This window comes from Brachyhypopomus gauderio, unplaced genomic scaffold (genome assembly GCF_052324685.1).
Source record: "Brachyhypopomus gauderio isolate BG-103 unplaced genomic scaffold, BGAUD_0.2 sc51, whole genome shotgun sequence".
NCBI lineage: Eukaryota > Metazoa > Chordata > Actinopteri > Gymnotiformes > Hypopomidae > Brachyhypopomus > Brachyhypopomus gauderio.
In genome coordinates, this window is record NW_027506876.1 from 97537 (window position 1) to 123294 (window position 25758).

Genomic DNA, 25758 nt, shown 5'->3' on the forward strand with positions numbered 1-25758 from the left:
ACGCCCACGAGAGATGTGCCCATTCAGACAAGCAAGGTTTCTGTAGTGTAGTGGTCATCACGTTCGCCTCACACGCGAAAGGTCCCTGGTTCGATACCAGGCAGAAACATGCTTCTTGATAGAATGACATACACACCACTGCTGTTTAGTGGTTGTTGCCAGTGTAAAGGCTATCGGCGAGCTCTTCCCTTTAGATCCTCAAAGTGAGCTGTCAGTCTCATGTGATCGATACAGGAATGTTCTAAATCGCCATGTACCTTGATAGCAGTACTAATGCAGCCAGTTCAATCAAAATGAAACTCAGTGGAAACTTACCTAGTGCTTTGTCATGTTGTCTCCCAACATAGAAAACTCATGCTACTCGGTTGATTTGTAGACGTTTGTGTTATAAAGGTATCGAATGATGTCAACATTTGGTGTTTGGATGTGAATGTTTTGTCTTAAAGCAGAGTAGACCTACTGCTTAGCCATTGTTGACATGATGACTTCCATGCTCTGATTGTATGAGGAAACGCCTACGAGAGATGTGCCCATTCAGACATGCAAGGTTTCTGTAGTGTAGTGGTCATCACGTTCGCCACACACGCGAAAGGTTCCTGGTTCGATACCAGGCAGAAACATGCTTCTTGATAGAATGACAAACACCACTGCTGTTTAGTGGTTTGTTGCCAGTGTAAAGGCTATCGGGGAGCTCTTCCCTTTAGATCCTCAAAGTGAGCTGTCAGTCTCATGTGATCGATACAGCAATGTTCTAATTCGCCATGTACCTTGATAGCAGTACTAATGCAGCCAGTTCAATCAAAATGAAACTCAGTGGAAACTTACCTAGTGCTTTGTCATGTTGTCTCCCAACGTAGAAAACTCATGCTACTCGGTTGATTTGTAGACGTTTGTGTTATAAAGGGATCGAATGATGTCAACATTTGGTGTTTGGATGTGAATGTTTTGTCTTAAAGCAGAGTAGACCTACTGCTTAGCCATTGTTGACATGATGACTTCCATGCTCTGATAGAATGAGGAAACGCCCACGAGAGATGTGCCCGTTCAGACAAGCAAGGTTTCTGTAGTGTAGTGGTCATCACGTTCGCCTCACACGCAAAAGGTCCCTGGTTCGATACCAGGCAGAAACATGCTTCTTGATAGAATGACAAACAGCACTGCTGTTTAGTGATTTGTTGCCAGTGTAAAGGCTATCGGGGAGCGCTTGCCTTTAGATCCTCAATGTGAGCTGTCAGTCTCATGTGATCGATACAGGAATGTTCTAAATCGCCATGTACCTTGATAGCAGTACTAATGCAGCCGGTTCAATCAAAATTACACTCCGTGGAAACTTACCTAGTGCTTTGTCATGTTGTCTCCCAACGTAGAAAACTCATGCTACTCGGTTGATTTGTAGACGTTTGTGTTATAAAGGTATCGAATGATGTCAACATTTGGTGTTTGGATGTGAATGTTTTGTCTTAAAGCAGAGTAGACCTACTGCTTAGCCATTGTTGACATGATGACTTCCATGCTCTGATAGAATGAGGAAACGCCCACGAGAGATGTGCCCATTCAGACAAGCAAGGTTTCTGTAGTGTAGTGGTCATCACGTTCGCCTCACACGCGAAAGGTCCCTGGTTCGATACCAGGCAGAAACATGCTTCTTGATAGAATGACATACACACCACTGCTGTTTAGTGGTTGTTGCCAGTGTAAAGGCTATCGGCGAGCTCTTCCCTTTAGATCCTCAAAGTGAGCTGTCAGTCTCATGTGATCGATACAGGAATGTTCTAAATCGCCATGTACCTTGATAGCAGTACTAATGCAGCCAGTTCAATCAAAATGAAACTCAGTGGAAACTTACCTAGTGCTTTGTCATGTTGTCTCCCAACATAGAAATCTCATGCTACTCGGTTGATTTGTAGACGTTTGTGTTATAAAGGTATCGAATGATGTCAACATTTGGTGTTTGGATGTGAATGTTTTGTCTTAAAGCAGAGTAGACCTACTGCTTAGCCATTGTTGACATGATGACTTCCATGCTCTGATTGTATGAGGAAACGCCCACGAGAGATGTGCCCATTCAGACAAGCAAGGTTTCTGTAGTGTAGTGGTCATCACGTTCGCCTCACACGCGAAAGGTCCCTAGTTCGATACCAGGCAGAAACATGCTCCTTGATAGAATGACAAACACCACTGCTGTTTAGTGATTTGTTGCCAGTGTAAAGGCTATCGGGGAGCTCTTCCCTTTAGATCCTCAAAGTGAGCTCTCAGTCTCATGTGATCGATACAGGAATGTTCTAAATCGCCATGTACCTTGATAGCAGTACAAATGCAATCGGTTCAATCAAAATTACACTCCGTGGAAACTTACCTAGTGCTTTGTCATGTTGTCTCCCAACATAGAAAACTCATGCTACTCGGTTGATTTGTAGACGTTTGTGTTATAAAGGTATCGAATGATGTCAACATTTGGTGTTTGGATGTGAATGTTTTGTCTTAAAGCAGAGTAGACCTACTGCTTAGCCATTGTTGACATGATGACTTCCATGCTTTTATTGTATGAGGAAATGCCCACGAGAGATGTGCCCATTCAGACAAGCAAGGTTTCTGTAGTGTAGTGGTCATCACGTTTGCCTCACACCCGAAAGGTCCCTGGTTCGATACCAGGCAGAAACATGCTTCTTGATAGAATGACAAACACCACTGCTGTTTAGTGGTTTGTTGCCAGTGTAAAGGCTATCGGGGAGCTCTTCCCTTTAGATCCTCAAAGTGAGCTGTCAGTCTCATGTGATCGATACAGGAATGTTCTAAATCGCCATGTACCTTGATAGCAGTACTAATGCAGCCGGTTCAATCAAAATTACACTCAGTGGAAACTTACCTAGTGCTTTGTCATGTTGTCTCCCAACATAGAAAACTCATGCTACTCGGTTGATTTGTAGACGTTTGTGTTATAAAGGTATCGAATGATATCAACATTTGGTGTTTGGATGTGAATGTTTTGTCTTAAAGCAGAGTAGACTTACTGCTTAGCCATTGTTGACATGATGACTTCCATGCTCTGATAGAATGAGGAAACGCCCACGAGAGATGTGACCGTTCAGACAAGCAAGGTTTCTGTAGTGTAGTGGTCATCACGTTTGCCTCACACCCGAAAGGTCCCTGGTTCGATACCAGGCAGAAACATGCTTCTTGATAGAATGACAAACACCACTGCTGTTTAGTGGTTTGTTGCCAGTGTAAAGGCTATCGGGGAGTGCTTGCCTTTAGATCCTCAAAGTGAGCTGTCAGTCTCATGTGATCGATACAGGAATGTTCTAAATCGCCATGTACCTTGATAGCAGTACTAATGCAGCCGGTTCAATCAAAATTACACTCCGTGGAAACTTACCTAGTGCTTTGTCATGTTGTCTCCCAACATAGAAAACTCATGCTACTCGGTTGATTTGTAGACGTTTGTCTTATAAAGGTATCGAATGATGTCAACATTTGGTGTTTCGATGTGAATGTTTTGTCTTAAAGCAGAGTAGACCTACTGCTTAGCCATTGTTGACATGATGACTTCCATGCTCTGATAGAATGAGGAAACGCCCACGAGAGATGTGCCCATTCAGACAAGCAAGGTTTCTGTAGTGTAGTGGTCATCACGTTCGCCTCACACGCGAAAGGTCCCTGGTTCGATACCAGGCAGAAACATGCTTCTTGATAGAATGACATACACACCACTGCTGTTTAGTGGTTGTTGCCAGTGTAAAGGCTATCGGCGAGCTCTTCCCTTTAGATCCTCAAAGTGAGCTGTCAGTCTCATGTGATCGATACAGGAATGTTCTAAATCGCCATGTACCTTGATAGCAGTACTAATGCAGCCAGTTCAATCAAAATGAAACTCAGTGGAAACTTACCTAGTGCTTTGTCATGTTGTCTCCCAACATAGAAAACTCATGCTACTCGGTTGATTTGTAGACGTTTGTGTTATAAAGGTATCGAATGATGTCAACATTTGGTGTTTGGATGTGAATGTTTTGTCTTAAAGCAGAGTAGACCTACTGCTTAGCCATTGTTGACATGATGACTTCCATGCTCTGATTGTATGAGGAAACGCCCACGAGAGATGTGCCCATTCAGACACGCAAGGTTTCTGTAGTGTAGTGGTCATCACGTTCGCCTCACACACGAAAGGTCCCTAGTTCGATACCAGGCAGAAACATGCTCCTTGATAGAATGACAAACACCACTGCTGTTTAGTGATTTGTTGCCAGTGTAAAGGCTATCGGGGAGCGCTTGCCTTTAGATCCTCAAAGTGAGCTGTCAGTCTCATGTGATCGATACAGGAATGTTCTAAATCGCCATGTACCTTGATAGCAGTACTAATGCAGCCGGTTCAATCAAAATTACACTCCGTGGAAACTTACCTAGTGCTTTGTCATGTTGTCTCCCAACGTAGAAAACTCATGCTACTCGGTTGATTTGTAGACGTTTGTGTTATAAAGGGATCGAATGATGTCAACATTTGGGGTTTGGATGTGAATGTTTTGTCTTAAAGCAGAGTAGACCTACTGCTTAGCCATTGTTGACATGATGACTTCCATGCTCTGATTGTATGAGGAAACGCCCACGAGAGATGTGCCCATTCAGACTGGCAAGGTTTCTGTAGTGTAGTGGTCATCACGTTCGCCTAACACGCGAAAGGTCCCTGGTTCAATACCAGGCAGAAACATGCTTCTTGATAGAATTACAAACACACCACTGCTGTTTAGTGGTTTGTTGCCAGTGTAAAGGCTATCGGGGAGCTCTTCCCTTTAGATCCTCAAAGTGAGCTCTCAGTCTCATGTGATCGATACAGGAATGTTCTAAATCGCCATGTACCTTGATAGCAGTACAAATGCAATCGGTTCAATCAAAATTACACTCCGTGGAAACTTACCTAGTGCTTTGTCATGTTGTCTCCCAACATAGAAAACTCATGCTACTCGGTTGATTTGTAGACGTTTGTGTTATAAAGGTATCGAATGATGTCAACATTTGGTGTTTGGATGTGAATGTTTTGTCTTAAAGCAGAGTAGACCTACTGCTTAGCCATTGTTGACATGATGACTTCCATGCTTTTATTGTATGAGGAAATGCCCACGAGAGATGTGCCCATTCAGACAAGCAAGGTTTCTGTAGTGTAGTGGTCATCACGTTTGCCTCACACCCGAAAGGTCCCTGGTTCGATACCAGGCAGAAACATGCTTCTTGATAGAATGACAAACACCACTGCTGTTTAGTGGTTTGTTGCCAGTGTAAAGGCTATCGGGGAGCTCTTCCCTTTAGATCCTCAAAGTGAGCTGTCAGTCTCATGTGATCGATACAGGAATGTTCTAAATCGCCATGTACCTTGATAGCAGTACTAATGCAGCCGGTTCAATCAAAATTACACTCAGTGGAAACTTACCTAGTGCTTTGTCATGTTGTCTCCCAACATAGAAAACTCATGCTACTCGGTTGATTTGTAGACGTTTGTGTTATAAAGGTATCGAATGATATCAACATTTGGTGTTTGGATGTGAATGTTTTGTCTTAAAGCAGAGTAGACTTACTGCTTAGCCATTGTTGACATGATGACTTCCATGCTCTGATTGTATGAGGAAACGCCCACGAGAGATGTGCCCATTCAGACTGGCAAGGTTTCTGTAGTGTAGTGGTCATCACGTTCGCCTAACACGCGAAAGGTCCCTGGTTCAATACCAGGCAGAAACATGCTTCTTGATAGAATTACAAACACCACTGCTGTTTAGTGGTTTGTTGCCAGTGTAAAGGCTATCGGGGAGCTCTTCCCTTTAGATCCTCAAAGTGAGCTCTCAGTCTCATGTGATCGATACAGGAATGTTCTAAATCGCCATGTACCTTGATAGCAGTACAAATGCAATCGGTTCAATCAAAATTACACTCCGTGGAAACTTACCTAGTGCTTTGTCATGTTGTCTCCCAACATAGAAAACTCATGCTACTCGGTTGATTTGTAGACGTTTGTGTTATAAAGGTATCGAATGATGTCAACATTTGGTGTTTGGATGTGAATGTTTTGTCTTAAAGCAGAGTAGACCTACTGCTTAGCCATTGTTGACATGATGACTTCCATGCTTTTATTGTATGAGGAAATGCCCACGAGAGATGTGCCCATTCAGACAAGCAAGGTTTCTGTAGTGTAGTGGTCATCACGTTTGCCTCACACCCGAAAGGTCCCTGGTTCGATACCAGGCAGAAACATGCTTCTTGATAGAATGACAAACAGCACTGCTGTTTAGTGATTTGTTGCCAGTGTAAAGGCTATCGGGGAGCGCTTGCCTTTAGATCCTCAATGTGAGCTGTCAGTCTCATGTGATCGATACAGGAATGTTCTAAATCGCCATGTACCTTGATAGCAGTACTAATGCAGCCGGTTCAATCAAAATTACACTCCGTGGAAACTTACCTAGTGCTTTGTCATGTTGTCTCCCAACGTAGAAAACTCATGCTACTCGGTTGATTTGTAGACGTTTGTGTTATAAAGGTATCGAATGATGTCAACATTTGGTGTTTGGATGTGAATGTTTTGTCTTAAAGCAGAGTAGACCTACTGCTTAGCCATTGTTGACATGATGACTTCCATGCTCTGATAGAATGAGGAAACGCCCACGAGAGATGTGCCCATTCAGACAAGCAAGGTTTCTGTAGTGTAGTGGTCATCACGTTCGCCTCACACGCGAAAGGTCCCTGGTTCGATACCAGGCAGAAACATGCTTCTTGATAGAATGACATACACACCACTGCTGTTTAGTGGTTGTTGCCAGTGTAAAGGCTATCGGCGAGCTCTTCCCTTTAGATCCTCAAAGTGAGCTGTCAGTCTCATGTGATCGATACAGGAATGTTCTAAATCGCCATGTACCTTGATAGCAGTACTAATGCAGCCAGTTCAATCAAAATGAAACTCAGTGGAAACTTACCTAGTGCTTTGTCATGTTGTCTCCCAACATAGAAATCTCATGCTACTCGGTTGATTTGTAGACGTTTGTGTTATAAAGGTATCGAATGATGTCAACATTTGGTGTTTGGATGTGAATGTTTTGTCTTAAAGCAGAGTAGACCTACTGCTTAGCCATTGTTGACATGATGACTTCCATGCTCTGATTGTATGAGGAAACGCCCACGAGAGATGTGCCCATTCAGACAAGCAAGGTTTCTGTAGTGTAGTGGTCATCACGTTCGCCTCACACGCGAAAGGTCCCTAGTTCGATACCAGGCAGAAACATGCTCCTTGATAGAATGACAAACACCACTGCTGTTTAGTGATTTGTTGCCAGTGTAAAGGCTATCGGGGAGCTCTTCCCTTTAGATCCTCAAAGTGAGCTCTCAGTCTCATGTGATCGATACAGGAATGTTCTAAATCGCCATGTACCTTGATAGCAGTACAAATGCAATCGGTTCAATCAAAATTACACTCCGTGGAAACTTACCTAGTGCTTTGTCATGTTGTCTCCCAACATAGAAAACTCATGCTACTCGGTTGATTTGTAGACGTTTGTGTTATAAAGGTATCGAATGATGTCAACATTTGGTGTTTGGATGTGAATGTTTTGTCTTAAAGCAGAGTAGACCTACTGCTTAGCCATTGTTGACATGATGACTTCCATGCTTTTATTGTATGAGGAAATGCCCACGAGAGATGTGCCCATTCAGACAAGCAAGGTTTCTGTAGTGTAGTGGTCATCACGTTTGCCTCACACCCGAAAGGTCCCTGGTTCGATACCAGGCAGAAACATGCTTCTTGATAGAATGACAAACACCACTGCTGTTTAGTGGTTTGTTGCCAGTGTAAAGGCTATCGGGGAGCTCTTCCCTTTAGATCCTCAAAGTGAGCTGTCAGTCTCATGTGATCGATACAGGAATGTTCTAAATCGCCATGTACCTTGATAGCAGTACTAATGCAGCCGGTTCAATCAAAATTACACTCAGTGGAAACTTACCTAGTGCTTTGTCATGTTGTCTCCCAACATAGAAAACTCATGCTACTCGGTTGATTTGTAGACGTTTGTGTTATAAAGGTATCGAATGATATCAACATTTGGTGTTTGGATGTGAATGTTTTGTCTTAAAGCAGAGTAGACTTACTGCTTAGCCATTGTTGACATGATGACTTCCATGCTCTGATAGAATGAGGAAACGCCCACGAGAGATGTGACCGTTCAGACAAGCAAGGTTTCTGTAGTGTAGTGGTCATCACGTTTGCCTCACACCCGAAAGGTCCCTGGTTCGATACCAGGCAGAAACATGCTTCTTGATAGAATGACAAACACCACTGCTGTTTAGTGGTTTGTTGCCAGTGTAAAGGCTATCGGGGAGTGCTTGCCTTTAGATCCTCAAAGTGAGCTGTCAGTCTCATGTGATCGATACAGGAATGTTCTAAATCGCCATGTACCTTGATAGCAGTACTAATGCAGCCGGTTCAATCAAAATTACACTCCGTGGAAACTTACCTAGTGCTTTGTCATGTTGTCTCCCAACATAGAAAACTCATGCTACTCGGTTGATTTGTAGACGTTTGTCTTATAAAGGTATCGAATGATGTCAACATTTGGTGTTTCGATGTGAATGTTTTGTCTTAAAGCAGAGTAGACCTACTGCTTAGCCATTGTTGACATGATGACTTCCATGCTCTGATAGAATGAGGAAACGCCCACGAGAGATGTGCCCATTCAGACAAGCAAGGTTTCTGTAGTGTAGTGGTCATCACGTTCGCCTCACACGCGAAAGGTCCCTGGTTCGATACCAGGCAGAAACATGCTTCTTGATAGAATGACATACACACCACTGCTGTTTAGTGGTTGTTGCCAGTGTAAAGGCTATCGGCGAGCTCTTCCCTTTAGATCCTCAAAGTGAGCTGTCAGTCTCATGTGATCGATACAGGAATGTTCTAAATCGCCATGTACCTTGATAGCAGTACTAATGCAGCCAGTTCAATCAAAATGAAACTCAGTGGAAACTTACCTAGTGCTTTGTCATGTTGTCTCCCAACATAGAAAACTCATGCTACTCGGTTGATTTGTAGACGTTTGTGTTATAAAGGTATCGAATGATGTCAACATTTGGTGTTTGGATGTGAATGTTTTGTCTTAAAGCAGAGTAGACCTACTGCTTAGCCATTGTTGACATGATGACTTCCATGCTCTGATTGTATGAGGAAACGCCCACGAGAGATGTGCCCATTCAGACACGCAAGGTTTCTGTAGTGTAGTGGTCATCACGTTCGCCTCACACACGAAAGGTCCCTAGTTCGATACCAGGCAGAAACATGCTCCTTGATAGAATGACAAACACCACTGCTGTTTAGTGATTTGTTGCCAGTGTAAAGGCTATCGGGGAGCGCTTGCCTTTAGATCCTCAAAGTGAGCTGTCAGTCTCATGTGATCGATACAGGAATGTTCTAAATCGCCATGTACCTTGATAGCAGTACTAATGCAGCCGGTTCAATCAAAATTACACTCCGTGGAAACTTACCTAGTGCTTTGTCATGTTGTCTCCCAACGTAGAAAACTCATGCTACTCGGTTGATTTGTAGACGTTTGTGTTATAAAGGGATCGAATGATGTCAACATTTGGGGTTTGGATGTGAATGTTTTGTCTTAAAGCAGAGTAGACCTACTGCTTAGCCATTGTTGACATGATGACTTCCATGCTCTGATTGTATGAGGAAACGCCCACGAGAGATGTGCCCATTCAGACTGGCAAGGTTTCTGTAGTGTAGTGGTCATCACGTTCGCCTAACACGCGAAAGGTCCCTGGTTCAATACCAGGCAGAAACATGCTTCTTGATAGAATTACAAACACACCACTGCTGTTTAGTGGTTTGTTGCCAGTGTAAAGGCTATCGGGGAGCTCTTCCCTTTAGATCCTCAAAGTGAGCTCTCAGTCTCATGTGATCGATACAGGAATGTTCTAAATCGCCATGTACCTTGATAGCAGTACAAATGCAATCGGTTCAATCAAAATTACACTCCGTGGAAACTTACCTAGTGCTTTGTCATGTTGTCTCCCAACATAGAAAACTCATGCTACTCGGTTGATTTGTAGACGTTTGTGTTATAAAGGTATCGAATGATGTCAACATTTGGTGTTTGGATGTGAATGTTTTGTCTTAAAGCAGAGTAGACCTACTGCTTAGCCATTGTTGACATGATGACTTCCATGCTTTTATTGTATGAGGAAATGCCCACGAGAGATGTGCCCATTCAGACAAGCAAGGTTTCTGTAGTGTAGTGGTCATCACGTTTGCCTCACACCCGAAAGGTCCCTGGTTCGATACCAGGCAGAAACATGCTTCTTGATAGAATGACAAACACCACTGCTGTTTAGTGGTTTGTTGCCAGTGTAAAGGCTATCGGGGAGCTCTTCCCTTTAGATCCTCAAAGTGAGCTGTCAGTCTCATGTGATCGATACAGGAATGTTCTAAATCGCCATGTACCTTGATAGCAGTACTAATGCAGCCGGTTCAATCAAAATTACACTCAGTGGAAACTTACCTAGTGCTTTGTCATGTTGTCTCCCAACATAGAAAACTCATGCTACTCGGTTGATTTGTAGACGTTTGTGTTATAAAGGTATCGAATGATATCAACATTTGGTGTTTGGATGTGAATGTTTTGTCTTAAAGCAGAGTAGACTTACTGCTTAGCCATTGTTGACATGATGACTTCCATGCTCTGATTGTATGAGGAAACGCCCACGAGAGATGTGCCCATTCAGACTGGCAAGGTTTCTGTAGTGTAGTGGTCATCACGTTCGCCTAACACGCGAAAGGTCCCTGGTTCAATACCAGGCAGAAACATGCTTCTTGATAGAATTACAAACACCACTGCTGTTTAGTGGTTTGTTGCCAGTGTAAAGGCTATCGGGGAGCTCTTCCCTTTAGATCCTCAAAGTGAGCTCTCAGTCTCATGTGATCGATACAGGAATGTTCTAAATCGCCATGTACCTTGATAGCAGTACAAATGCAATCGGTTCAATCAAAATTACACTCCGTGGAAACTTACCTAGTGCTTTGTCATGTTGTCTCCCAACATAGAAAACTCATGCTACTCGGTTGATTTGTAGACGTTTGTGTTATAAAGGTATCGAATGATGTCAACATTTGGTGTTTGGATGTGAATGTTTTGTCTTAAAGCAGAGTAGACCTACTGCTTAGCCATTGTTGACATGATGACTTCCATGCTTTTATTGTATGAGGAAATGCCCACGAGAGATGTGCCCATTCAGACAAGCAAGGTTTCTGTAGTGTAGTGGTCATCACGTTTGCCTCACACCCGAAAGGTCCCTGGTTCGATACCAGGCAGAAACATGCTTCTTGATAGAATGACAAACACCACTGCTGTTTAGTGGTTTGTTGCCAGTGTAAAGGCTATCGGGGAGCTCTTCCCTTTAGATCCTCAAAGTGAGCTGTCAGTCTCATGTGATCGATACAGGAATGTTCTAAATCGCCATGTACCTTGATAGCAGTACTAATGCAGCCGGTTCAATCAAAATTACACTCAGTGGAAACTTACCTAGTGCTTTGTCATGTTGTCTCCCAACATAGAAAACTCATGCTACTCGGTTGATTTGTAGACGTTTGTGTTATAAAGGTATCGAATGATATCAACATTTGGTGTTTGGATGTGAATGTTTTGTCTTAAAGCAGAGTAGACTTACTGCTTAGCCATTGTTGACATGATGACTTCCATGCTCTGATAGAATGAGGAAACGCCCACGAGAGATGTGACCGTTCAGACAAGCAAGGTTTCTGTAGTGTAGTGGTCATCACGTTTGCCTCACACCCGAAAGGTCCCTGGTTCGATACCAGGCAGAAACATGCTTCTTGATAGAATGACAAACACCACTGCTGTTTAGTGGTTTGTTGCCAGTGTAAAGGCTATCGGGGAGCGCTTGCCTTTAGATCCTCAAAGTGAGCTGTCAGTCTCATGTGATCGATACAGGAATGTTCTAAATCGCCATGTACCTTGATAGCAGTACTAATGCAGCCGGTTCAATCAAAATTACACTCCGTGGAAACTTACCTAGTGCTTTGTCATGTTGTCTCCCAACATAGAAAACTCATGCTACTCGGTTGATTTGTAGACGTTTGTCTTATAAAGGTATCGAATGATGTCAACATTTGGTGTTTCGATGTGAATGTTTTGTCTTAAAGCAGAGTAGACCTACTGCTTAACCATTGTTGACATGATGACTTCCATGCTCTGATAGAATGAGGAAACGCCCACGAGAGATGTGCCCGTTCAGACAAGCAAGGTTTCTGTAGTGTAGTGGTCATCACGTTCGCCTCACACGCAAAAGGTCCCTGGTTCGATACCAGGCAGAAACATGCTTCTTGATAGAATGACAAAAACCACTGCTGTTTAGTGATTTGTTGCCAGTGTAAAGGCTATCGGGGAGCGCTTGCCTTTAGATCCTCAAAGTGAGCTGTCAGTCTCATGTGATCGATACAGGAATGTTCTAAATCGCCATGTACCTTGATAACAGTACTAATGCAGCCGGTTCAATCAAAATTACACTCCGTGGAAACTTACCTAGTGCTTTGTCATGTTGTCTCCCAACATAGAAAACTCATGCTACTCGGTTGATTTGTAGACGTTTGTGTTATAAAGGTATCGAATGATGTCAACATTTGGTGTTTGGATGTGAATGTTTTGTCTTAAAGCAGAGTAGACCTACTGCTTAGCCATTGTTGACATGATGACTTCCATGCTCTGATAGAATGAGGAAACGCCCACGAGAGATGTGACCGTTCAGACAAGCAAGGTTTCTGTAGTGTAGTGGTCATCACGTTTGCCTCACACCCGAAAGGTCCCTGGTTCGATACCAGGCAGAAACATGCTTCTTGATAGAATGACAAACACCACTGCTGTTTAGTGGTTTGTTGCCAGTGTAAAGGCTATCGGGGAGCGCTTGCCTTTAGATCCTCAAAGTGAGCTGTCAGTCTCATGTGATCGATACAGGAATGTTCTAAATCGCCATGTACCTTGATAGCAGTACTAATGCAGCCGGTTCAATCAAAATTACACTCCGTGGAAACTTACCTAGTGCTTTGTCATGTTGTCTCCCAACATAGAAAACTCATGCTACTCGGTTGATTTGTAGACGTTTGTGTTATAAAGGTATCGAATGATGTCAACATTTGGTGTTTGGATGTGAATGTTTTGTCTTAAAGCAGAGTAGACCTACTGCTTAGCCATTGTTGACATGATGACTTCCATGCTCTGATAGAATGAGGAAACGCCCACGAGAGATGTGCCCATTCAGACAAGCAAGGTTTCTGTAGTGTAGTGGTCATCACGTTCGCCTAACACGCGAAAGGTCCCTGGTTCGATACCAGGCAGAAACATGCTTCTTGATAGAATGACATACACACCACTGCTGTTTAGTGGTTGTTGCCAGTGTAAAGGCTATCAGCGAGCTCTTCCCTTTAGATCCTCAAAGTGAGCTGTCAGTCTCATGTGATCGATACAGGAATGTTCTAAATCGACATGTACCTTGATAGCAGTACTAATGCAGCCAGTTCAATCAAAATGAAACTCAGTGGAAACTTACCTAGTGCTTTGTCATGTTGTCTCCCAACATAGAAAACTCATGCTACTCGGTTGATTTGTAGACGTTTGTGTTATAAAGGTATCGAATGATGTCAACATTTGGTGTTTGGATGTGAATGTTTTGTCTTAAAGCAGAGTAGACCTACTGCTTAGCCATTGTTGACATGATGACTTCCATGCTCTGATTGTATGAGGAAACGCCCACGAGAGATGTGCCCATTCAGACATGCAAGGTTTCTGTAGTGTAGTGGTCATCACGTTCGCCTCACACGCGAAAGGTCCCTAGTTCGATACCAGGCAGAAACATGCTTCTTGATAGAATGACATACACACCACTGCTGTTTAGTGGTTTGTTGCCAGTGTAAAGGCTATCGGCAAACTCTTCCCTTTAGATCCTCAAAGTGAGCTGTCAGTCTCATGTGATTGATACAGGAATGTTCTAAATCGCCATGTACCTTGATAGCAGTACTAATGCAGCCAGTTCAATCAAAATGAAACTCAGTGGAAACTTACCTAGTGCTTTGTCATGTTGTCTCCCAACATAGAAAACTCATGCTACTCGGTTGATTTGTAGACGTTTGTGTTATAAAGGGATCGAATGATGTCAACATTTGGTGTTTGGATGTGAATGTTTTGTCTTAAAGCAAAGTAGACCTACTGCTTAGCCATTGTTGACATGATGACTTCCATGCTATGATAGAATGAGGAAACGCCCACGAGAGATGTGCCCGTTCAGACAAGCAAGGTTTCTGTAGTGTAGTGGTCATCACGTTCGCCTCACACGCAAAAGGTCCCTGGTTCGATACCAGGCAGAAACATGCTTCTTGATAGAATGACAAACACCACTGCTGTTTAGTGATTTGTTGCCAGTGTAAAGGCTATCGGGGAGCGCTTGCCTTTAGATCCTCAAAGTGAGCTGTCAGTCTCATGTGATCGATACAGGAATGTTCTAAATCGCCATGTACCTTGATAGCAGTACTAATGCAGCCGGTTCAATCAAAATTACACTCCGTGGAAACTTACCTAGTGCTTTGTCATGTTGTCTCCCAACGTAGAAAACTCATGCTACTCGGTTGATTTGTAGACGTTTGTGTTATAAAGGTATCGAATGATATCAACATTTGGTGTTTGGATGTGAATGTTTTGTCTTAAAGCAGAGTAGACTTACTGCTTAGCCATTGTTGACATGATGACTTCCATGCTCTGATAGAATGAGGAAACGCCCACGAGAGATGTGACCGTTCAGACAAGCAAGGTTTCTGTAGTGTAGTGGTCATCACGTTTGCCTCACACCCGAAAGGTCCCTGGTTCGATACCAGGCAGAAACATGCTTCTTGATAGAATGACAAACACCACTGCTGTTTAGTGGTTTGTTGCCAGTGTAAAGGCTATCGGGGAGCGCTTGCCTTTAGATCCTCAAAGTGAGCTGTCAGTCTCATGTGATCGATACAGGAATGTTCTAAATCGCCATGTACCTTGATAGCAGTACTAATGCAGCCGGTTCAATCAAAATTACACTCCGTGGAAACTTACCTAGTGCTTTGTCATGTTGTCTCCCAACATAGAAAACTCATGCTACTCGGTTGATTTGTAGACGTTTGTCTTATAAAGGTATCGAATGATGTCAACATTTGGTGTTTCGATGTGAATGTTTTGTCTTAAAGCAGAGTAGACCTACTGCTTAACCATTGTTGACATGATGACTTCCATGCTCTGATAGAATGAGGAAACGCCCACGAGAGATGTGCCCGTTCAGACAAGCAAGGTTTCTGTAGTGTAGTGGTCATCACGTTCGCCTCACACGCAAAAGGTCCCTGGTTCGATACCAGGCAGAAACATGCTTCTTGATAGAATGACAAAAACCACTGCTGTTTAGTGATTTGTTGCCAGTGTAAAGGCTATCGGGGAGCGCTTGCCTTTAGATCCTCAAAGTGAGCTGTCAGTCTCATGTGATCGATACAGGAATGTTCTAAATCGCCATGTACCTTGATAACAGTACTAATGCAGCCGGTTCAATCAAAATTACACTCCGTGGAAACTTACCTAGTGCTTTGTCATGTTGTCTCCCAACATAGAAAACTCGTGCTACTCGGTTGATTTGTAGACGTTTGTGTTATAAAGGTATCGAATGATGTCAACATTTGGTGTTTGGATGTGAATGTTTTGTCTTAAAGCAGAGTAGACCTACTGCTTAGCCATTGTTGACATGATGACTTCCATGCTCTGATAGAATGAGGAAACGCCCACGAGAGATGTGACCGTTCAGACAAGCAAGGTTTCTGTAGTGTAGTGGTCATCACGTTTGCCTCACACCCGAAAGGTCCCTGGTTCGATACCAGGCAGAAACATGCTTCTTGATAGAATGACAAACACCACTGCTGTTTAGTGGTTTGTTGCCAGTGTAAAGGCTATCGGGGAGCGCTTGCCTTTAGATCCTCAAAGTGAGCTGTCAGTCTCATGTGATCGATACAGGAATGTTCTAAATCGCCATGTACCTTGATAGCAGTACTAATGCAGCCGGTTCAATCAAAATTACACTCCGTGGAAACTTACCTAGTGCTTTGTCATGTTGTCTCCCAACATAGAAAACTCATGCTACTCGGTTGATTTGTAGACGTTTGTCTTATAAAGGTATCGAATGATGTCAACATTTGGTGTTTGGATGTGAATGTTTTGTCTTAAAGCAGAGTAGACCTACTGCTTAACCATTGTTGACATGATGACTTCCATGCTCTGATAGAATGAGGAAACGCCCACGAGAGATGTGCCCGTTCAGACAAGCAAGGTTTCTGTAGTGTAGTGGTCATCACGTTCGCCTCACACGCAAAAGGTCCCTGGTTCGATACCAGGCAGAAACATGCTTCTTGATAGAATGACAAAAACCACTGCTGTTTAGTGATTTGTTGCCAGTGTAAAGGCTATCGGGGAGCGCTTGCCTTTAGATCCTCAAAGTGAGCTGTCAGTCTCATGTGATCGATACAGGAATGTTCTAAATCGCCATGTACCTTGATAACAGTACTAATGCAGCCGGTTCAATCAAAATTACACTCCATGGAAACTTACCTAGTGCTTTGTCATGTTGTCTCCCAACATAGAAAACTCATGCTACTCGGTTGATTTGTAGACGTTTGTGTTATAAAGGTATCGAATGATGTCAACATTTGGTGTTTGGATGTGAATGTTTTGTCTTAAAGCAGAGTAGACCTACTGCTTAGCCATTGTTGACATGATGACTTCCATGCTCTGATAGAATGAGGAAACGCCCACGAGAGATGTGCCCATTCAGACAAGCAAGGTTTCTGTAGTGTAGTGGTCATCACGTTCGCCTAACACGCGAAAGGTCCCTGGTTCGATACCAGGCAGAAACATGCTTCTTGATAGAATGACATACACACCACTGCTGTTTAGTGGTTGTTGCCAGTGTAAAGGCTATCAGCGAGCTCTTCCCTTTAGATCCTCAAAGTGAGCTGTCAGTCTCATGTGATCGATACAGGAATGTTCTAAATCGCCATGTACCTTGATAGCAGTACTAATGCAGCCAGTTCAATCAAAATGAAACTCAGTGGAAACTTACCTAGTGCTTTGTCATGTTGTCTCCCAACATAGAAAACTCATGCTACTCGGTTGATTTGTAGACGTTTGTGTTATAAAGGTATCGAATGATGTCAACATTTGGTGTTTGGATGTGAATGTTTTGTCTTAAAGCAGAGTAGACCTACTGCTTAGCCATTGTTGACATGATGACTTCCATGCTCTGATTGTATGAGGAAACGCCCACGAGAGATGTGCCCATTCAGACATGCAAGGTTTCTGTAGTGTAGTGGTCATCACGTTTGCCTCACACGCGAAAGGTCCCTAGTTCGATACCAGGCAGAAACATGCTTCTTGATAGAATGACATACACACCACTGCTGTTTAGTGGTTTGTTGCCAGTGTAAAGGCTATCGGCAAACTCTTCCCTTTAGATCCTCAAAGTGAGCTGTCAGTCTCATGTGATTGATACAGGAATGTTCTAAATCGCCATGTACCTTGATAGCAGTACTAATGCAGCCAGTTCAATCAAAATGAAACTCAGTGGAAACTTACCTAGTGCTTTGTCATGTTGTCTCCCAACATAGAAAACTCATGCTACTCGGTTGATTTGTAGACGTTTGTGTTATAAAGGGATCGAATGATGTCAACATTTGGTGTTTGGATGTGAATGTTTTGTCTTAAAGCAAAGTAGACCTACTGCTTAGCCATTGTTGACATGATGACTTCCATGCTATGATAGAATGAGGAAACGCCCACGAGAGATGTGCCCGTTCAGACAAGCAAGGTTTCTGTAGTGTAGTGGTCATCACGTTCGCCTCACACGCAAAAGGTCCCTGGTTCGATACCAGGCAGAAACATGCTTCTTGATAGAATGACAAACACCACTGCTGTTTAGTGATTTGTTGCCAGTGTAAAGGCTATCGGGGAGCGCTTGCCTTTAGATCCTCAAAGTGAGCTGTCAGTCTCATGTGATCGATACAGGAATGTTCTAAATCGCCATGTACCTTGATAGCAGTACTAATGCAGCCGGTTCAATCAAAATTACACTCCGTGGAAACTTACCTAGTGCTTTGTCATGTTGTCTCCCAACGTAGAAAACTCATGCTACTCGGTTGATTTGTAGACGTTTGTGTTATAAAGGGATCGAATGATGTCAACATTTGGTGTTTGGATGTGAATGTTTTGTCTTAAAGCAGAGTAGACCTACTGCTTAGCCATTGTTGACATGATGACTTCCATGCTCTGATTGTATGAGGAAACGCCCACGAGAGATGTGCCCATTCAGACTGGCAAGGTTTCTGTAGTGTAGTGGTCATCACGTTCGCCTAACACGCGAAAGGTCCCTGGTTCAATACCAGGCAGAAACATGCTTCTTGATAGAATTACAAACACACCACTGCTGTTTAGTGGTTTGTTGCCAGTGTAAAGGCTATCGGGGAGCTCTTCCCTTTAGATCCTCAAAGTGAGCTCTCAGTCTCATGTGATCGATACAGGAATGTTCTAAATCGCCATGTACCTTGATAGCAGTACAAATGCAATCGGTTCAATCAAAATTACACTCCGTGGAAACTTACCTAGTGCTTTGTCATGTTGTCTCCCAACATAGAAAACTCATGCTACTCGGTTGATTTGTAGACGTTTGTGTTATAAAGGTATCGAATGATGTCAACATTTGGTGTTTGGATGTGAATGTTTTGTCTTAAAGCAGAGTAGACCTACTGCTTAGCCATTGTTGACATGATGACTTCCATGCTTTTATTGTATGAGGAAATGCCCACGAGAGATGTGCCCATTCAGACAAGCAAGGTTTCTGTAGTGTAGTGGTCATCACGTTTGCCTCACACCCGAAAGGTCCCTGGTTCGATACCAGGCAGAAACATGCTTCTTGATAGAATGACAAACACCACTGCTGTTTAGTGGTTTGTTGCCAGTGTAAAGGCTATCGGGGAGCTCTTCCCTTTAGATCCTCAAAGTGAGCTGTCAGTCTCATGTGATCGATACAGGAATGTTCTAAATCGCCATGTACCTTGATAGCAGTACTAATGCAGCCGGTTCAATCAAAATTACACTCAGTGGAAACTTACCTAGTGCTTTGTCATGTTGTCTCCCAACATAGAAAACTCATGCTACTCGGTTGATTTGTAGACGTTTGTGTTATAAAGGTATCGAATGATATCAACATTTGGTGTTTGGATGTGAATGTTTTGTCTTAAAGCAGAGTAGACTTACTGCTTAGCCATTGTTGACATGATGACTTCCATGCTCTGATTGTATGAGGAAACGCCCACGAGAGATGTGCCCATTCAGACTGGCAAGGTTTCTGTAGTGTAGTGGTCATCACGTTCGCCTAACACGCGAAAGGTCCCTGGTTCAATACCAGGCAGAAACATGCTTCTTGATAGAATTACAAACACCACTGCTGTTTAGTGGTTTGTTGCCAGTGTAAAGGCTATCGGGGAGCTCTTCCCTTTAGATCCTCAAAGTGAGCTCTCAGTCTCATGTGATCGATACAGGAATGTTCTAAATCGCCATGTACCTTGATAGCAGTACTAATGCAGCCGGTTCAATCAAAATTACACTCCGTGGAAACTTACCTAGTGCTTTGTCATGTTGTCTCCCAACATAGAAAACTCATGCTACTCGGTTGATTTGTAGACGTTTGTCTTATAAAGGTATCGAATGATGTCAACATTTGGTGTTTGGATGTGAATGTTTTGTCTTAAAGCAGAGTAGACCTACTGCTTAACCATTGTTGACATGATGACTTCCATGCTCTGATAGAATGAGGAAACGCCCACGAGAGATGTGCCCGTTCAGACAAGCAAGGTTTCTGTAGTGTAGTGGTCATCACGTTCGCCTCACACGCAAAAGGTCCCTGGTTCGATACCAGGCAGAAACATGCTTCTTGATAGAATGACAAAAACCACTGCTGTTTAGTGATTTGTTGCCAGTGTAAAGGCTATCGGGGAGCGCTTGCCTTTAGATCCTCAAAGTGAGCTGTCAGTCTCATGTGATCGATACAGGAATGTTCTAAATCGCCATGTACCTTGATAACAGTACTAATGCAGCCGGTTCAATCAAAATTACACTCCATGGAAACTTACCTAGTGCTTTGTCATGTTGTCTCCCAACATAGAAAACTCATGCTACTCGGTTGATTTGTAGACGTTTGTGTTATAAAGGTATCGAATGATGTCAACATTTGGTGTTTGGATGTGAATGTTTTGTCTTAAAGCAGAGTAGACCTACTGCTTAGCCATTGTTGACATGATGACTTCCATGCTCTGATAGAATGAGGAAACGCCCACGAGAGATGTGCCCATTCAGACAAGCAAGGTTTCTGTAGTGTAGTGGTCATCACGTTCGCCTAACACGCGAAAGGTCCCTGGTTCGATACCAGGCAGAAACATGCTTCTTGATAGAATGACATACACACCACTGCTGTTTAGTGGTTGTTGCCAGTGTAAAGGCTATCAGCGAGCTCTTCCCTTTAGATCCTCAAAGTGAGCTGTCAGTCTCATGTGATCGATACAGGAATGTTCTAAATCGCCATGTACCTTGATAGCAGTACTAATGCAGCCAGTTCAATCAAAATGAAACTCAGTGGAAACTTACCTAGTGCTTTGTCATGTTGTCTCCCAACATAGAAAACTCATGCTACTCGGTTGATTTGTAGACGTTTGTGTTATAAAGGTATCGAATGATGTCAACATTTGGTGTTTGGATGTGAATGTTTTGTCTTAAAGCAGAGTAGACCTACTGCTTAGCCATTGTTGACATGATGACTTCCATGCTCTGATTGTATGAGGAAACGCCCACGAGAGATGTGCCCATTCAGACATGCAAGGTTTCTGTAGTGTAGTGGTCATCACGTTTGCCTCACACGCGAAAGGTCCCTAGTTCGATACCAGGCAGAAACATGCTTCTTGATAGAATGACATACACACCACTGCTGTTTAGTGGTTTGTTGCCAGTGTAAAGGCTATCGGCAAACTCTTCCCTTTAGATCCTCAAAGTGAGCTGTCAGTCTCATGTGATTGATACAGGAATGTTCTAAATCGCCATGTACCTTGATAGCAGTACTAATGCAGCCAGTTCAATCAAAATGAAACTCAGTGGAAACTTACCTAGTGCTTTGTCATGTTGTCTCCCAACATAGAAAACTCATGCTACTCGGTTGATTTGTAGACGTTTGTGTTATAAAGGGATCGAATGATGTCAACATTTGGTGTTTGGATGTGAATGTTTTGTCTTAAAGCAAAGTAGACCTACTGCTTAGCCATTGTTGACATGATGACTTCCATGCTATGATAGAATGAGGAAACGCCCACGAGAGATGTGCCCGTTCAGACAAGCAAGGTTTCTGTAGTGTAGTGGTCATCACGTTCGCCTCACACGCAAAAGGTCCCTGGTTCGATACCAGGCAGAAACATGCTTCTTGATAGAATGACAAACACCACTGCTGTTTAGTGATTTGTTGCCAGTGTAAAGGCTATCGGGGAGCGCTTGCCTTTAGATCCTCAAAGTGAGCTGTCAGTCTCATGTGATCGATACAGGAATGTTCTAAATCGCCATGTACCTTGATAGCAGTACTAATGCAGCCGGTTCAATCAAAATTACACTCCGTGGAAACTTACCTAGTGCTTTGTCATGTTGTCTCCCAACGTAGAAAACTCATGCTACTCGGTTGATTTGTAGACGTTTGTGTTATAAAGGGATCGAATGATGTCAACATTTGGTGTTTGGATGTGAATGTTTTGTCTTAAAGCAGAGTAGACCTACTGCTTAGCCATTGTTGACATGATGACTTCCATGCTCTGATTGTATGAGGAAACGCCCACGAGAGATGTGCCCATTCAGACTGGCAAGGTTTCTGTAGTGTAGTGGTCATCACGTTCGCCTAACACGCGAAAGGTCCCTGGTTCAATACCAGGCAGAAACATGCTTCTTGATAGAATTACAAACACACCACTGCTGTTTAGTGGTTTGTTGCCAGTGTAAAGGCTATCGGGGAGCTCTTCCCTTTAGATCCTCAAAGTGTGCTCTCAGTCTCATGTGATCGATACAGGAATGTTCTAAATCGCCATGTACCTTGATAGCAGTACAAATGCAATCGGTTCAATCAAAATTACACTCCGTGGAAACTTACCTAGTGCTTTGTCATGTTGTCTCCCAACATAGAAAACTCATGCTACTCGGTTGATTTGTAGACGTTTGTGTTATAAAGGTATCGAATGATGTCAACATTTGGTGTTTGGATGTGAATGTTTTGTCTTAAAGCAGAGTAGACCTACTGCTTAGCCATTGTTGACATGATGACTTCCATGCTTTTATTGTATGAGGAAATGCCCACGAGAGATGTGCCCATTCAGACAAGCAAGGTTTCTGTAGTGTAGTGGTCATCACGTTTGCCTCACACCCGAAAGGTCCCTGGTTCGATACCAGGCAGAAACATGCTTCTTGATAGAATGACAAACACCACTGCTGTTTAGTGGTTTGTTGCCAGTGTAAAGGCTATCGGGGAGCTCTTCCCTTTAGATCCTCAAAGTGAGCTGTCAGTCTCATGTGATCGATACAGGAATGTTCTAAATCGCCATGTACCTTGATAGCAGTACTAATGCAGCCGGTTCAATCAAAATTACACTCAGTGGAAACTTACCTAGTGCTTTGTCATGTTGTCTCCCAACATAGAAAACTCATGCTACTCGGTTGATTTGTAGACGTTTGTGTTATAAAGGTATCGAATGATATCAACATTTGGTGTTTGGATGTGAATGTTTTGTCTTAAAGCAGAGTAGACTTACTGCTTAGCCATTGTTGACATGATGACTTCCATGCTCTGATTGTATGAGGAAACGCCCACGAGAGATGTGCCCATTCAGACTGGCAAGGTTTCTGTAGTGTAGTGGTCATCACGTTCGCCTAACACGCGAAAGGTCCCTGGTTCAATACCAGGCAGAAACATGCTTCTTGATAGAATTACAAACACCACTGCTGTTTAGTGGTTTGTTGCCAGTGTAAAGGCTATCGGGGAGCTCTTCCCTTTAGATCCTCAAAGTGAGCTCTCAGTCTCATGTGATCGATACAGGAATGTTCTAAATCGCCATGTACCTTGATAGCAGTACAAATGCAATCGGTTCAATCAAAATTACACTCCGTGGAAACTTACCTAGTGCTTTGTCATGTTGTCTCCCAACATAGAAAACTCATGCTACTCGGTTGATTTGTAGACGTTTGTGTTATAAAGGTATCGAATGATGTCAACATTTGGTGTTTGGATGTGAATGTTTTGTCTTAAAGCAGAGTAGACCTACTGCTTAGCCATTGTTGACATGATGACTTCCATGCTTTTATTGTATGAGGAAATGCCCACGAGAGATGTGCCCATTCAGACAAGCAAGGTTTCTGTAGTGTAGTGGTCATCACGTTTGCCTCACACCCGAAAGGTCCCTGGTTCGATACCAGGCAGAAACATGCTTCTTGATAGAATGACAAACACCACTGCTGTTTAGTGGTTTGTTGCCAGTGTAAAGGCTATCGGGGAGCTCTTCCCTTTAGATCCTCAAAGTGAGCTGTCAGTCTCATGTGATCGATACAGGAATGTTCTAAATCGCCATGTACCTTGATAGCAGTACTAATGCAGCCGGTTCAATCAAAATTACACTCAGTGGAAACTTACCTAGTGCTTTGTCATGTTGTCTCCCAACATAGAAAACTCATGCTACTCGGTTGATTTGTAGACGTTTGTGTTATAAAGGTATCGAATGATATCAACATTTGGTGTTTGGATGTGAATGTTTTGTCTTAAAGCAGAGTAGACTTACTGCTTAGCCATTGTTGACATGATGACTTCCATGCTCTGATAGAATGAGGAAACGCCCACGAGAGATGTGACCGTTCAGACAAGCAAGGTTTCTGTAGTGTAGTGGTCATCACGTTTGCCTCACACCCGAAAGGTCCCTGGTTCGATACCAGGCAGAAACATGCTTCTTGATAGAATGACAAACACCACTGCTGTTTAGTGGTTTGTTGCCAGTGTAAAGGCTATCGGGGAGCGCTTGCCTTTAGATCCTCAAAGTGAGCTGTCAGTCTCATGTGATCGATACAGGAATGTTCTAAATCGCCATGTACCTTGATAGCAGTACTAATGCAGCCGGTTCAATCAAAATTACACTCCGTGGAAACTTACCTAGTGCTTTGTCATGTTGTCTCCCAACATAGAAAACTCATGCTACTCGGTTGATTTGTAGACGTTTGTCTTATAAAGGTATCGAATGATGTCAACATTTGGTGTTTCGATGTGAATGTTTTGTCTTAAAGCAGAGTAGACCTACTGCTTAACCATTGTTGACATGATGACTTCCATGCTCTGATAGAATGAGGAAACGCCCACGAGAGATGTGCCCGTTCAGACAAGCAAGGTTTCTGTAGTGTAGTGGTCATCACGTTCGCCTCACACGCAAAAGGTCCCTGGTTCGATACCAGGCAGAAACATGCTTCTTGATAGAATGACAAAAACCACTGCTGTTTAGTGATTTGTTGCCAGTGTAAAGGCTATCGGGGAGCGCTTGCCTTTAGATCCTCAAAGTGAGCTGTCAGTCTCATGTGATCGATACAGGAATGTTCTAAATCGCCATGTACCTTGATAACAGTACTAATGCAGCCGGTTCAATCAAAATTACACTCCGTGGAAACTTACCTAGTGCTTTGTCATGTTGTCTCCCAACATAGAAAACTCATGCTACTCGGTTGATTTGTAGACGTTTGTGTTATAAAGGTATCGAATGATGTCAACATTTGGTGTTTGGATGTGAATGTTTTGTCTTAAAGCAGAGTAGACCTACTGCTTAGCCATTGTTGACATGATGACTTCCATGCTCTGATAGAATGAGGAAACGCCCACGAGAGATGTGACCGTTCAGACAAGCAAGGTTTCTGTAGTGTAGTGGTCATCACGTTTGCCTCACACCCGAAAGGTCCCTGGTTCGATGCCAGGCAGAAACATGCTTCTTGATAGAATGACAAACACCACTGCTGTTTAGTGGTTTGTTGCCAGTGTAAAGGCTATCGGGGAGCGCTTGCCTTTAGATCCTCAAAGTGAGCTGTCAGTCTCATGTGATCGATACAGGAATGTTCTAAATCGCCATGTACCTTGATAGCAGTACTAATGCAGCCGGTTCAATCAAAATTACACTCCGTGGAAACTTACCTAGTGCTTTGTCATGTTGTCTCCCAACATAGAAAACTCATGCTACTCGGTTGATTTGTAGACGTTTGTGTTATAAAGGTATCGAATGATGTCAACATTTGGTGTTTGGATGTGAATGTTTTGTCTTAAAGCAGAGTAGACCTACTGCTTAGCCATTGTTGACATGATGACTTCCATGCTCTGATAGAATGAGGAAACGCCCACGAGAGATGTGCCCATTCAGACAAGCAAGGTTTCTGTAGTGTAGTGGTCATCACGTTCGCCTAACACGCGAAAGGTCCCTGGTTCGATACCAGGCAGAAACATGCTTCTTGATAGAATGACATACACACCACTGCTGTTTAGTGGTTGTTGCCAGTGTAAAGGCTATCAGCGAGCTCTTCCCTTTAGATCCTCAAAGTGAGCTGTCAGTCTCATGTGATCGATACAGGA

The 25758-nt window shown here is 43.2% G+C and overlaps 17 non-coding genes across 17 annotated transcripts; all 17 read left to right on the plus strand.

The window, feature by feature from the left end:
- Window positions 1-36: 36 nt before the first annotated feature.
- Window positions 37-109, plus strand: trnav-cac (transfer RNA valine (anticodon CAC)). The gene has a single exon. It is a non-coding gene; the product is annotated as a tRNA-Val (tRNA).
- Window positions 110-1567: 1458 nt separating this feature from the next.
- Window positions 1568-1640, plus strand: trnav-cac (transfer RNA valine (anticodon CAC)). Its single transcript has one exon. It is a non-coding gene; the product is annotated as a tRNA-Val (tRNA).
- Window positions 1641-3608: 1968 nt separating this feature from the next.
- Window positions 3609-3681, plus strand: trnav-cac (transfer RNA valine (anticodon CAC)). Its single transcript has one exon. It is a non-coding gene; the product is annotated as a tRNA-Val (tRNA).
- Window positions 3682-4629: 948 nt separating this feature from the next.
- On the plus strand, window positions 4630-4702 carry trnav-aac (transfer RNA valine (anticodon AAC)). Its single transcript has one exon. It is a non-coding gene; the product is annotated as a tRNA-Val (tRNA).
- Window positions 4703-5651: 949 nt separating this feature from the next.
- On the plus strand, window positions 5652-5724 carry trnav-aac (transfer RNA valine (anticodon AAC)). The gene has a single exon. It is a non-coding gene; the product is annotated as a tRNA-Val (tRNA).
- A 947-nt stretch (window positions 5725-6671) lies between these two features.
- On the plus strand, window positions 6672-6744 carry trnav-cac (transfer RNA valine (anticodon CAC)). Its single transcript has one exon. It is a non-coding gene; the product is annotated as a tRNA-Val (tRNA).
- A 1968-nt stretch (window positions 6745-8712) lies between these two features.
- trnav-cac (transfer RNA valine (anticodon CAC)) lies at window positions 8713-8785 on the plus strand. The gene has a single exon. It is a non-coding gene; the product is annotated as a tRNA-Val (tRNA).
- A 948-nt stretch (window positions 8786-9733) lies between these two features.
- Window positions 9734-9806, plus strand: trnav-aac (transfer RNA valine (anticodon AAC)). Its single transcript has one exon. It is a non-coding gene; the product is annotated as a tRNA-Val (tRNA).
- A 949-nt stretch (window positions 9807-10755) lies between these two features.
- trnav-aac (transfer RNA valine (anticodon AAC)) lies at window positions 10756-10828 on the plus strand. The gene has a single exon. It is a non-coding gene; the product is annotated as a tRNA-Val (tRNA).
- Window positions 10829-13305: 2477 nt separating this feature from the next.
- Window positions 13306-13378, plus strand: trnav-aac (transfer RNA valine (anticodon AAC)). Its single transcript has one exon. It is a non-coding gene; the product is annotated as a tRNA-Val (tRNA).
- A 3500-nt stretch (window positions 13379-16878) lies between these two features.
- Window positions 16879-16951, plus strand: trnav-aac (transfer RNA valine (anticodon AAC)). Its single transcript has one exon. It is a non-coding gene; the product is annotated as a tRNA-Val (tRNA).
- Window positions 16952-18411: 1460 nt separating this feature from the next.
- On the plus strand, window positions 18412-18484 carry trnav-aac (transfer RNA valine (anticodon AAC)). Its single transcript has one exon. It is a non-coding gene; the product is annotated as a tRNA-Val (tRNA).
- A 949-nt stretch (window positions 18485-19433) lies between these two features.
- On the plus strand, window positions 19434-19506 carry trnav-aac (transfer RNA valine (anticodon AAC)). Its single transcript has one exon. It is a non-coding gene; the product is annotated as a tRNA-Val (tRNA).
- A 947-nt stretch (window positions 19507-20453) lies between these two features.
- On the plus strand, window positions 20454-20526 carry trnav-aac (transfer RNA valine (anticodon AAC)). The gene has a single exon. It is a non-coding gene; the product is annotated as a tRNA-Val (tRNA).
- Window positions 20527-21986: 1460 nt separating this feature from the next.
- On the plus strand, window positions 21987-22059 carry trnav-aac (transfer RNA valine (anticodon AAC)). The gene has a single exon. It is a non-coding gene; the product is annotated as a tRNA-Val (tRNA).
- A 949-nt stretch (window positions 22060-23008) lies between these two features.
- On the plus strand, window positions 23009-23081 carry trnav-aac (transfer RNA valine (anticodon AAC)). The gene has a single exon. It is a non-coding gene; the product is annotated as a tRNA-Val (tRNA).
- Window positions 23082-25558: 2477 nt separating this feature from the next.
- On the plus strand, window positions 25559-25631 carry trnav-aac (transfer RNA valine (anticodon AAC)). Its single transcript has one exon. It is a non-coding gene; the product is annotated as a tRNA-Val (tRNA).
- Window positions 25632-25758: the final 127 nt, after the last annotated feature.